Here is a 13,847-nt window from a genome sequence, read left to right as displayed (position 1 = left end):
AACTGGCAGAGTATTTGTTTCTGTTCAGGGCTAAACTGTGAAGTGTGTGTGTGTATGTGTAGAGGGGGGGAAAGAATGAAAACTTTTCAAATCATCTGCCTTTTAATTTCTAAATGTGAAGTCTAGCAGTCCAGATTATCTCTCCACCCTTAAATTCATAACTTTGGTGGCTTTGAATTGTTTTCTACAACTTTGCAGCAAATGTAACTTTGGAGGAACTCTGAAGAAAGAAGGAGATTAAAAAAACTTAAATTCAGTATGCTGGATTCAAGAGACTAAAAGTGTCAGAGTGTGTAAGAGTTATGATATTAAAAATGAGTGCTAAAAGCAATATAATTTGGATTTTTTTAAAAAAAAAACTGCATTGCTTTCAGAATGGTAAAAGGATAGGTGTGAGACAGTGAAAATACTTGTAGTGCCAACAGGTAATGAGGTATGTTTACACATAGGTAGTAATTAGGTCAAAAGATTGATACCGGTAGTTGTTAACTCTATAACACAATGCTGTATCTTCACAGTACTCCAATACACTTCTGTATTGCCATTCTCTCAAAAAAATCAGCCATTTCAAAAGAGCGATATCTTATGAAATGGAGGTGGGGATAAAATGGATAACAAAGAAAGGAAAATACAGTTTTTGCCTATAATTACAAGGAAAGGAGAAGTAGCACCTTGTGTGAATTGATCATGCGACTGATTAAATGGCTTGAAATATTATATCCTACTTCATAGGATGGCTGTGAGGCACAGAAGTTTTCAGTTGCACATACAAGTTATACTCTGTTGGAGCTTGAAGGCAGAGTTGCATGTGAAGGGGTCCAGTTCTTGATAAAAATTACAAAACACTAAAACTCTCTGCAATTTCATCCCAGTGTGGTGCAGATCAGTGGTGTGTTGCTACCGGTTCGCCCCGGTTCTTGCGAACCGGTAGTGGAAATTTTGAGTAGTTCCCTGGCCCTGCTCCCAATCTATTTGCTGCTTCCTGAGTCCCAGCTGATTGGCTAGAAGGAAAAAATCAGGGCTCACTTGACAAAGAAGAGGGGAAAAAAACAAGACACCTTAGCTTTAAATTGAGAAACCAAGAAGCCTCCCAACTGATTGGCTAGAACCAATCCGCTCCTTGTAAACCAGTCGGTGGTAGATTGGCAATTGAGGCCAAACTGCCTGAAAGTGGTTTCCAATGCTCTCGGTGGTGGCAGAGCGGCAAAAAAACTGTTTAAACTCTTGCCGCGGAGCTTCAAAGGGCTGCCCTACAGCTGATCAGCGGTAAAAGGCAGTGTGGTGGTAGACCATCCAAAAACAAATGGGTAGACCGGTATGGCTCTGCAAGCAGTTAAAAGCCTGGTAGACCAGTACCTCTGCTAAATCCTAAAGAATTGTTTGTCACATGACCATCAAACTACGCCCACAAAATAAGCCACGTCCACAAAACCGGTAGTAAAAAAATTTAGAACCCACCCCTGGTGCAGATCATGTGTGTCTCTTGTCGCTTTGGATATGATGTGTAACTGAATTTTTCCTTTGCCAGAAAGTTGGATTAAAGGATATGAGCATTTCCCTTGATGCTTATTGGAAGAGCATCTTAAAACAAAGTTAAGTGCTTTAAACTTGAAACTGTGTCCAGATTTTAAAATGAGTTCAAACTATCTTGACCTGAAAGTGATTATTTGACAGTGGATGGTGAATAAGGATGAAGGCTTCTGCTATGGAAACAACCAGCCAAAGCCAGGGAACAGACCATGCGTGGCCTTATAGCAGTTTCACCCTCTTGATCCTTATCTTGAGATCTGGGAATATTAATGCCACTTAGAAGTTACAAATGTATTTTATCTTTATTTAATAAAAATCAAAGCTCGCTTTTTCTTATGCCACTTACCCTCCAATAAACTCCCAGATCTTGTTTGAATGAGGTACTTGTGAAACGGCATCTTCAGAAATGGCATTTCTGGACCAGGCCCACTGCTCACTTCACATTTTTCAAGAATGCAGGTCAAATGCAGCCCAGCACCAGGAGAAGCCTAGCTGAAGTCTGGATCTCTTCCATGTGTATTAAGAAGGAAAAGCGATAAAACCCAAAGCCCCCAAATGGCTTGGAAGAAAGGAAAATGCCTGGGGCACTGCTACATAATACCAAACTTAAACTCTTAGAAATAGGGACTCTTTCCCTAAATGGAGAAGGGGTGGGCTGGGAGGAGCTTGGCATGTATTGCTGGATACTTCTCCTGGCTGCTGTTGTTTCTGTTACTGGAGAGCTGGCTAAGCCACCTGTTGGGTTTTGACACATGGGAGAGGCTGCTGCCTTTTTTAACACTGGCTGCCTCTCCTCTTTTTTCTCGCAGAGTTCCCTCTCTTTTCCCTTCCAAATCGTTGTCTTCTGTTTACAACTGTCCCATTGTAGGGCTCAGCTAGAAGCAGCTGGGGACTACGACGACTGTTTCAGGCTCAAGGGTAATTTCAGTGTCTTCAAAAGCCTTTAGAGCCTTGCTCCCTCCCCAAGAGGATGGCAGCACCAACAAGGGGATAATTTGATGGATTACTCTGCAGGGCTGAGAGACTCTTGGCTAATCCCCTTTGTGTGTCTGTTGGGCGAGACATTCAGCAGAAGCCCCCACCCCCACCCCACTTTCCCTGCCTCAGGCAGAGAAAAGGCTGCTCAGCAGGGCGGGTTTTACATCCCGACATACAAATGCAATTGGCTGGATCATGTGATCAGGGTTTAATCCTTGCCCACTACCATGGCCAAGAGGTTAAAGGGAGGGGGGCACCTTTGGGATGGCTTTAGGTTTTTCTCACTTGGTTTTATTTCCATTTTTATTCTTCTGTATTAAACCAGAAAGGAGGCTGACTGGCAGAGGGGCAGTCCTTAATCCCGTCCCATTTGAAAGCAAACAGCTGAGGGAGGTCCCATCTTTATTTCTAAAAGGTAGCTTTCTCTTCCTCACTGAGGCTATTGACAGTCCAAGTTTAATATGTTTGATTAGTGACTTGAATTAAGATCTTCCAAATCATAAACTACTAATGCTGTAGTAGAGCCTTCATTTACAGTAGAAGTTACAGCTGGCACTGCTATGTTGTATATATTGGCCATGGACCATGGATTTGTAGGACTAAGTGCAAGAACTATACATGACGAGGGGAGGGGAATCTGTTGGGCTGCAGGAATAGAGTTAAATCTTGACATTTTTAGAAGGATTCCCCCGTCCCGTAGACAGAGGGAAGGGAAAATGCTTTGTCGGGGTGGGAGAAATCTCAGCTCTGGAATGGAGGAAATCTCAGCTCCACATGGAACTGAGATTCCTCCAGTGGGCAGCTCTTTCAACCACTCCCCAGAGATGACAGGGAGTCCTCTTGGCAACCGGCAGCAGCTTGCAACCTTCCCTACCAGCTTCCCCATTGACTTTCTGGAGAAGCCACCAGAGAAGATTGCAGATGGTGATCACATAGTCACAGTCATAAATCTGAACAGATTGTCAAGCACCCAGGTCGCCATCCCGTGACTGTGGGAAAGCATGATGCTTTACAATGGCTGGAAGTGCTTTACTGCTGTGAAGCACCCTTTCTGAGGCCATCATAATTTCAAACTCATTAAATGACCAGTGGTAAATTGAAGACTACACGTACTATATATTAAGACAAGCATTTGACTAACACTAAATAACTTCTGATTTACCTACAAATTCAATTCAAAGAAGACCTAGAAACAGATCTCATTCATAACCTAGGGACTGCCTGTATTGCTTTGCTTGGAAGCTGGGAAACACCGAAAGTAGTGTGAGATCAATTCATTCTTGCAATTCAACAGCTGCACAGAAATTACTTAAAAAGTTTAGCTGCCTATGTGGAGATGTCTTGTATCCCCTCTGGTAAAGCTTGACATGAAGACTTGCTCATGGTCATCTGGTGAATTTTGCAGTCATATAGCAATCACCAACTTGGTGTCCTCCAGACTTCAACATGCTGGTTGAGATTTTTGGGAACTGTAATCCAACATATCAGGAGGGTTACTAGTTTTGGAATGATTACTGAATGGTATCTGAAATCTTTATTTCAGTGTCATATACATATGCAGTCTGTGGATGTTCTGGCATGGTTCTGCTCTGTAGTGTAGCTAGAACAGATGTGGATTTGTAGACATAGTGGCCTAATGAGAAAGCCATTCTGAAACATCTGCCTCTCCTTTTCTTATTCACACTCCTTTTTATGCTAGGCAAATTGATTCTGCTGTTAAATTGTAACAGCTGTCTTTGATGGTGCACAGAGTACAGGAAAACCCTCAATAGAACATAAATGAAAGCCTTAGGGTGTTAAAATAGCTTTCCAAAAAGCAGTATTGAACTTTCTTGGGGAGAGGTATGTGTCTCTAAGTCAGTCTTGACTTCTGGCTGCTGCCCAGAGGATTCCATGCAGCCTTCTTGGCAGCATTTTTGGAAGAACAGTAGTTTATCACTGGCTTCTTCCTAGGGCGGGGAGTAACTACACCGAAGTTACCTATAGCTAAATAATGAATAAACTAAATTATGAATATATCTTAAACAGAAAACTATGTTCAAATAGATTTTTACTCCAAAAGCATTTTATTAACATGAATTTGATAAAAATAAAAAAAATAAAATTTAAATTAAAAAATCTGATTTAAATAAAAAAAATGATTTTTTGATTAAAAAAAAACCCATCGATTTTTATCCACCCTGACCCTAATTTTATTTAAAGGTCTTGTTTTGAAATAAATAGATTTCCTTTCCAAATAATTTTACTGGTATTCTCTGAGTCATTTTTTTCCTGGTTAATGTAGGTTGTTGGGAAACAAAACTGAAGCACAATTGTATAGTTAGAAATTTATTATTTTTTTATTGTAGGGACAAAACAGCTGGAATATTTTGTTAACAATGACTGACAGACAATAGATTTATGCAACAATCCTCTGAACACTTATTGAGAAGTAACCTCCTTTATATTTATTCAGAAGAACATTCTTCAGTAAAAGAGTGTGTGATTGCAGCCTTATTTAAAATTTCAATGAACTGAAATCAGCAATTGAATGTCAGTTCATGAATCTTAAAGAAACAGGGAACTTACTTCATTGTGAGTTTTCTTTTGCACTCACAAAGGCTGTTAGATCAAGGCAATATTTGTGCATTCCTCGGATAAAAAGGGGTTTTGCAACATATTATTAGCCTTGCTCTGATGAAGAGCCAGTAAGATAACATAGGCCTCAGTTTACCAAACCAGGAGCAAATTCAAGGAGCTGAAATTAAATAAATTACAGCTGTGCTTCTATCTTCCTTACTCTGAGCACATACGGTATTTAAGAACTGAGGGGGGATGGGTCAGAAGAAGAGCAAGGGAATTTTCCAGATCAGAGAGGAACTTTATAACTGTTCTGTTCCCCTTTCATTCAGTTTGGAGGGCAGCTTCCCAGTTTTTCTTCTCTCTCTTCTTGGAAGGCCAAGGTTTCTGAGTCTTTTTCTCGGAGGATAAATGCATACAGTATTTTACAATAGGTTAACTTTTTAAAAATACGTTTTAAAATTATTAATAAGCAACTTCCAGTTCCCCTCAGCTAAGTGTTTAATTTCCAGGCCAGGTCATGAGATCTAATTGTAAGCTGCCTGTCTATTCCTTAAGGTAGACAACTAGACTAGACACAATGACATCATCAAGTGAGGTTTAAAGAAAATACTGTAGTGAGAAATGTTCCTCTTTCCTATTCTAAGTTATAATTCAACATCTCCCTCAATATAATTCAACATCTCCATTAAAGCAATCAAATTTCCTTTTCAGGAGACTTTAGTTATACAATAATTGTACTATGAAACATACTCTCCTTCAATACAATCTATGCATTCAATTTTTCAAATGACCCCCAAAGAGTCATCTCCCAGTGACTAAGATATGAGTTCCATCTTGTTTGTGGGTACCTATTTGTAGTGTCTTCTAAAACAACTTTGTTTGAGAACTTTGGGCTTGACCATTCACCTCATACATCTCTTGTGTGGATGAAGTTGCTAGTTTGGTAACTTAAAAACTTTATATTTGCATCTAAAGGGAAGATAATAAATTCTGCCACTTTGTCCTACAGTATTGCTTCTAAAAGTGATTTTAAAAGTTTTAAAAGTGGAAAAGCAATACTGTATAATTAAGTGTGCCCATTTTCATTACTGTGAATTCTAGGCCTCTCTTGGGCATGAAAGCCTTCTCTCTCAGCTCAACTGACCTCACACAATTGTGGTGGCAAAAAGAGGAGGCAAGAGGGTTAGGAATGTTCGCCATTATATTTAACTTCATCTGGGCAGGATAAAATATAAGAATACCCCAGGTCCTTTGAAAGGACGCAATAGGTGGATAAAAGTGCCAAATGCAGTCTGAACATCTGACTGACTGTGTGATGAAAGATAATAATAATGTGTATCTTATTGTTCTGTACTGTTGAGTACTACAGGCACTATAATTTATTAATATTATACATTGGTGCTGAATAATTTCTTCCAGAAGATTTTTTGATTTTTATTGATTTTATTTTTGCCCAGCAGTCATTCATACATAATTTTTTAAAACATGTTTATACAATTTTTAAAAAATTCAGATTGGTGTGATTTGTTGAGTTGTTGTTACACTTTGATACAGTCCTCAAGGTTTTAGGTCCCTTGGAACATAAGCTGCAGGAATGTTAAATATATGTTGTAACATTTGCCATCCTTCTAAATTGTGCTTTAAATTTGCCTTCCCTTTGTCTGGCTTTTTTCCCTTTAAATCATGCTGAGGCCTGGCCTGCTTACCTGGTTGTCAGGTAAAGGAGTTTTGTTTCCTGGTTTCTTGGACAAATGTTGTTCTCTGTTCGTCAGGTAGGGCTTATAATGTGTTTTTAAAAAATCTTCAGACTGTCTCCCAGGGAAAGAATAAAGCAAAGCCCGAATTGATCCTATGCCAGATCAGTTTAGACTCTATTGACTGCATTTCATTCAGAGTAGGAGATGCTTAATTTTTTTGTTGAAATGTGAATCTTAAGGTTCAAAAGCAGATTTGCAGGAGACTCATAATCCATAGGTAGGGGGGAGGGCATTATTAGAATCAGAAAGATAACATCTAGTATTTTGAATGGAAATCTTAGTTTCTTTTAGATGAAAAATCAGAACAATGATAAAAGTGATTCATTCACAAAATATATCCAATAACACTTGATCTATCAGAGAACTGGAGTATTGAGGCTAGCACTGTTAGCATTAGCATTTGGTTAGTTAATATATACTGTGTTAGAAGCTGTGGACAAGATAGTGACAAAAACTATGCCCAGAAGATTTGTATATACATTAAACTACATTGTCCTTATGCACATATAAACTCTATGCATCTATTTGTTGAATCTGTGGTTGCCTCTATTATACATTACCTTAACTAAAGGTAAAGATAAAGGTTCCCCTCGCACATATGTGCTAGTTGTTCTCAACTCTAGGGGGCGGTGCTCATCTCCGTTTCAAAGCTGAAGAGCCAGCACTGTTCGAAGACGTCTCCGTGGTCATGTGACCAGCATGACTAAACGCTAAAGATGCATGGAACGCTGTTACCTTCCCACCAAAGGTGGTCCCTATTTTTCTACTTGCATTTTTTACGTGCTTTCGAACTGCTAGGTTGGCAGAAGTTGGGACAAGTAATGGGAGCTCACCCCATTATGCGGCGCTAGGGATTCGAACCACTGAACTGCCGACCTTTCTGATCGACAGGCTCAGCATCTTAGCCACTGAGCCACCGCATCCCTTTACCTTATCTAGTTGAATACAATTGTGTGAAAAACAGGAATATGCAGCTTAAATAGTAATAAGACCTAAACGTGTGGTAGGACACTACACACACAAAGTGACTGTGTGCAAGTTTGGATTTGAAGAGGTTATAGGCCAGTCAAGTGAATGCATGTAATTTGGGTAGGTAGATAAGAACTGACACTTTTCTTCTCTCCATATATGCATGCACAAGCGTGCACACACATTCATGATGTGTGAGTTCCTTAAATGCTTTGAATAATTGTAAAAGAATTGGTGACGACTGCATAAGCAGTGTGGTCTGGCCAAGAGGGAGGAAAATGTTATCACTTTGCTTTCCCAAATGTTTAGATCAGATACAGATATGAGATGAAGTTCTGCCTCTACTTGGCCTAATGCTACATTATATAAGGACACACTTGTGTGAAGTACACAGAATACATGGAAGTTGGAAAGTGTCTTGTATCATTGGTCTGCTTATTTCTGCAGGGTCTGTATAGACTGGCAGTGTCTCTTCCAATATTTTCAAACAAAACGCACAGCTTCTGCATGCAAAGTGCATGCTGTATTACTGAGCATGGCCTATTGCTAAAGGCTCCTTAATATCTAGGAATATGTCTTTTTTGCTGGCTTTCAGACACTTTATACAGCCATATACTGTGCATAATCTTCAAGTGCTAGTGTTTCTAATACTGTTCATTACTTCTCTTCCAAGATGGCTGCTGAACAGTAGGAACTTTTCTTCCTCCTGCAGAAGATCTGCTGCTTTTGCTGCCAAAGCTGGTTCTTTGACAGTGCTACTTCCTAAATTTGAATGGAAGAATGTAGAAATGCCCCAAGATAGCTTTTGTTGTCCGTGGACCCCCACCTTGAAGAGGAATCTTGAAGATTACAGTTGCATGTAGGAAGGGTCAGAAAGTCATTGAGCATCCATTTTTCTTCTGGTCAGTTCATTTTCTTAAGAATGCCTTGGTTTTAACTTCATTTTTTAAAGCTTCTGTTTTTCTTTGCTTCTTATCATTAAAAGTTGACCAACTGGTTGAATGCTGATTTATTATAATCCTCTGCTGGACTCCATCTGTTGTTTTTTGTTTTTGTCTCTCTCCTTTGATCTATTTTCTTGTTTTGAATAATTTTCATTTTTCTGTAAGGAAATTGTGGCGTATTTCTGGATAGTGAAAGTACTTTTACTTGATTTACATTTTTCTTGGACATTCACTACAAGGATTTTGTCTTTTATTAATTTGCAAAAAGTTTGAAGCTTATTTTTTTAAATCTTTCTTTTAATTTTGGATCAAAATATCTTCCCTGCTTCTCCATTTTCTCAGGGATATTATTTCTTGTTTTGTGTCTTTAAAAAATTCTCTTATCTACCTATCTGCTAGGTTACACAAAGCAACAATGTATCAGATTACAAACAAGGAAAAGTGGCTGGCATCTAAAAAAGACCATTTGGTAACATGGAGTCCCTAGTTGAAAGCTTTTTTAAAAAGTTTGGTGAAATGAGAATGGCTGTAGAAAATATTAAGATGCATGCAACTGTAGATAAATCAGGTTCACAAAAGGAATGTGATCTGAAAGTAGCAGATTCGCTGGAAAGAAATACTTTACAGACTTAGAACTAAATAAGTCAATTGCATACACCTCCTTGAAGTTCAAGCCTGCATTCTTTTATAGCAGCAGAAAACTAATTGAATGGATAAGTGATAAATTGGTTTCCTTAAGAGGATAGAAGGAGATTGGGGAATGAATTTATCACACATAGCTGGCAAACAATTTCCTCTGGACATTTTTGGGAAGATAGACCTACTTTGGAGATTAGGCTTAGTATGTTTAACTAGACAATTGATAAGAGATGGTATTAAGAAACAGATGTGGATATTTGATCCAGGACAAATCAGTGTTAACTCTTAGAATGATTTGGGATAGATAAGCCCTGGTAAATTTTCTACGAGTTGATTATAATAACAGCTTGTTGACACAGGGTTTTGAAACTTTAATCTTGTCTTTTTTAGTATCATTGTACTTCCTGTTATCTATTTTGTCATTCATGTAATATATAGATGACAGATTAATAACTTACAAATAGAATTACCGGTAGTAGTTTGAAATTTGGGTGGCCTGTTTTGCAAGGGGTGGGAGACTAATATTGTTGTAGTATATTAATCAGTATTCAGCCGGGGGAGGGGATAATATGTATATATGTGTTAGGCTAGTGTTTTGCTTGGTTTGTGGGATTTTTCTTTGTTTCTTTAAAAAATATTTTGGAGTTTTGTATTTTAACTTCTTTTGAATAAAACAAAAATAGACCTAAAAATACTCTTCATAGCAGAAATAGCCAAATCATTTTAATTTTAGTAAGATATGCATACTGGCATCTAGAATGTCAAGGTATAATAAACAAAGCAGTTCTGTTAGACTCTCATCATGACCACAGTTTTATTTTCAGCATGGTGGGCTACAACTGCAGTTATCTGTCCTGGACACTTCCACTGTAGCATCTAATTTGGCTGTATGCCTGGCAGATCTAGTCTCTTGGCAAGTGTGTTGTGGGGGAGATTAGTGGTTTATAATGCCTGCCTGCTCTCTGCTGAGACTGTTATTAGTAGCCAAACAGGCACCTGCAAAAGTGTAAGCTTTGAATTATGAGTAATAACTTCCCCCTCTTCTTTCTACTTGATCCACATTTCCTCAAGATGACTGAGACATAAACAATGTACGTACACTCCATACATCTGAATAGAATAAATGCTCTATCTAGAGTATCTATTTATGGTGCTAAATATAAAATGACATTCAGTGATTCAGGAATAAATTTTGAAGTGTAGGTGTTTGAGTGTTTGCATATGTGTGCTTATGTGTGAATCCATTGAAGAGCACAATACTTAATGCAGTGTCCTATTGATTGGGTTCAGCATGTTCCCAACCCTGTACATAAGTTGTAGGCTGTGGCTTTTTAGGTTCGGTTAGTAAACCATGTTGATCATGAATGAAAAATCTTCATCAACCTGAAGTGCAGCTTTCAAATTTTAATTAGAAATACAAACTATACTGGAAAGAAGTTTTGTCTTTTAAACTGCTAGTATACTAGAAGACCTTAACAAAAAAAAAAACAAGCTATAATCAGCTGCTGCTTGATAATGTCCCATATTTGCTGATTACCTTTGTATTACTATGTCACAAACAATAAAAATGTGAAGGCTACATTATCACACAATTCACACAATTATTGGATCAAGAATGACATTTGGTGTTTTCCTAATTTTTTCCACTATTTTGGAGAAAGACATTTGGTGCTCCCCTTATTATCTCTCTCTAATGCCCAGATTAATTGAAGCTGCGGTAACAGGAGATAGCCCAGGACAACTCAGTTGTTTTTGGTCTATATAACCTGAATTTCTCCTTCAATGATTCTTAATTTCTACTGTTGTCTTAATGGATTCAGATCACATGTCAAATGTCGCAACTGGATTTCCTAATATGGAAATGGAGGAAATACAAGTTGAGAGTTTTCTACTTATCATAGGGAATGTGCAGCTTCAAGTTGGTGAGCACTGTAGAATGACATAGTTCTGAAGAGCAACTTGCAAAGAAAATAGAGTTCCCTTCCAACAATAGCTTTTATTCCATGCCAACTTTCTGTGGACGCTACTGCATCCCTTCCAAGAGGCCCAGTACAGACTCTCCTGTTGTGGAGGCAGCACTATTCAGCTGCATAATCCCTTTTGAGAATGGTTTCAGGGCAGGGTTCCCAGCTGTTCCCAACCATCTCTTCTCTCTCCCCCCTCCCCTCTGCTTTTGTACCTTTTTAGGTTGTCCATTACTATGATGATGTCTTAGAGCAGAAGTGCTACTTTCTGCAAAAAGCAGAAATGGGAGTGTAACAGTCATCCTACTGATAACAATGCAACAGTCCTGTCATCCTAGAAATTGAGAAGCTGAGTTCTTTGGGGGTTTTCAAAAAAGGATTGTGTATTTGCTGCTTTGTGTTCTTTTTTTCCCTCTTTCTCTTTCCCCAGACAAAAGAGCAGGTTGTGCATTGTAATTGGAACTCTTAACTCACTGTAAAATATACAATAGTTTCGCAGTGCTAATACTTGGGAGGGAAGAGGGGAAAAGGAAAAGGTAAAAAGTAGCAGGGAGGGCTCCCAAACCAACAGGCTATGACAGCAGAGGGGTGGATCTTGGCCCCACCTCTCTCTGGTGCACTCCCAATGCCGGTCCAAGCTTACTCTGCTGAAAAAGCTTTGTCTTTCAGAGGGAAGGGATATGAAACTAGCATACTTGAACTTCTTAGCCTGTTGGCTTCCAGCTTTAGCAAATAATCAGGTGAGTTGATCTTAGCATTTGGAATAAGTGGAGACTCTGCAGATGTTTTGGATGGCTGGTGAAGGACAGTTTAAATTTATACTGTTTTCTCCTCTTTGCTTCCCAGAATAGTTCTTTTTTCTCTCTCACTCTTCCAGATTACTGAATGAAAGCTGCAATTATAGAAATTTACTGGAAATAACACCTTTCATCAACTACCACAGAAGAGAAGGGAAGGGAAGGGAAGGGAAGGGGAGAGGCTAGCTGGGTTAACTGTTCAGCAAAATGCTTTAGATTTTTACTGAACAGCTCCTTGCTTCGGAAATGTACTAATACAGGGCATGCATTTAGGTTTGCGCAGAAGTGAAAGAAGAATCCAAGATTTTGATTTGCTTAATGTCTAGCATGAAAGCTAAATAGGTATTATATTTGTAAACATTCTGAAATTGCAATTTCTATTGGCCAAGCAAGAAGTTAATCTAATTTTGCCCCAGAGAGTACAGAAGATTTTTAGTATTGCGGCATCTAATTCTGCTAACTGATGCTATGATAGAATCCTGTGCTACAGCTCTGTGACTACATAAATGGGTTTTATTATTATTTACAAATGCGTCAAGAGCGCTTAACTTGAGTTTTATGGCTTTAGGGCAGGTTTATATCCCAAGGAAGGTTTTACTCTAACCGGTTTTTAAATGGTCTATTAGTTTTTCATTAGCCTAGTGGCTAAATAATAATTCTTCTAGCAGTTGAATAGCAATTTTATAGGTATTATCAATGTAAAAATTAATGTGTACAGTAAATATGTTTCCAATTCACTCTTCCATATGGATAAATGTAACCAAAGTTCAAATCAGAGAGTTAAATACTTCATTAAGATAATAGATTAAAAGTAATGAAAAAGCAAACATCTAGAAGCACGACACACAGACTTCTTACTTTTGTACATACCGGTAATCTTCATAACAATTGATAATTTCATCAGTCCTATATGATTCTCCTGGAATTTAAAACCCATTGTAGTTGTTTATATTGTTCTTTGCTCTGTGAGCATCCAAGCAAAGATCTATTCAATTATTTTGGTTATACTGATTTACATGTTTTCCATTTATTCAGTTTGGAAATTGAAGAATGTGTGTTGTTCAGAAATCTAAATGTGAAAAAAGTAGCATGTAGTTGACTTTAGTTTTCTCAATGTAGCTGTTTCCTAACTTGCCAAATATGTTTCTTTCAATAACTCAGAATTATTATTTTATTAATTTAAGAAGCCTGTATTTAAAGCTAGGGAAAACTTGTTCATCTGGAGATGTTTCTTCAATATCTGCTCACATTTTCTTTTCCATTTCCCCTTTCTCCTTAGAAGACAGCCGTAAGAACATTTTTCCATTCTCGTTGATACAAAACTAACCAGTAAGATCTATGGTGTGTAATATGAAGAGCTAAAGGGCATTTTATGTGGTCTCGATCCTCAAACTGGCACAGGCTAATTTTGTTTGGTGGTACTATATATATATAGTTTGCACACCTTTCTCTTGGTGTCTTTTATGGCCTGTTTGTGTTGAAGCAATGCAGTACACATACTTGTTAAAACTGAGATGATGGGTTTGGATTGAATTGTTTGAGGGAGGAAAGGACGTAAATATCTGTATGGGTTATGTTGAAAATTAAGATGATGGCCCCGTGAACTTCTCAACTCTTGAGCAGAGTAGCTCCTCCTTAAACACCATAATTGCTTTTTTGGGAAAGACTGATCAAGCTTTCTTTTAAACTACATAAATTTCAGGCAGT

This window comes from Pituophis catenifer, unplaced genomic scaffold, assembly GCF_029215685.1.
Source record: "Pituophis catenifer annectens isolate HBS135680 unplaced genomic scaffold, rPitCat1.0.hap2 SCAF_3, whole genome shotgun sequence".
NCBI lineage: Eukaryota > Metazoa > Chordata > Lepidosauria > Squamata > Colubridae > Pituophis > Pituophis catenifer.
Note: the sequence above shows the minus strand (reverse complement) of the source record.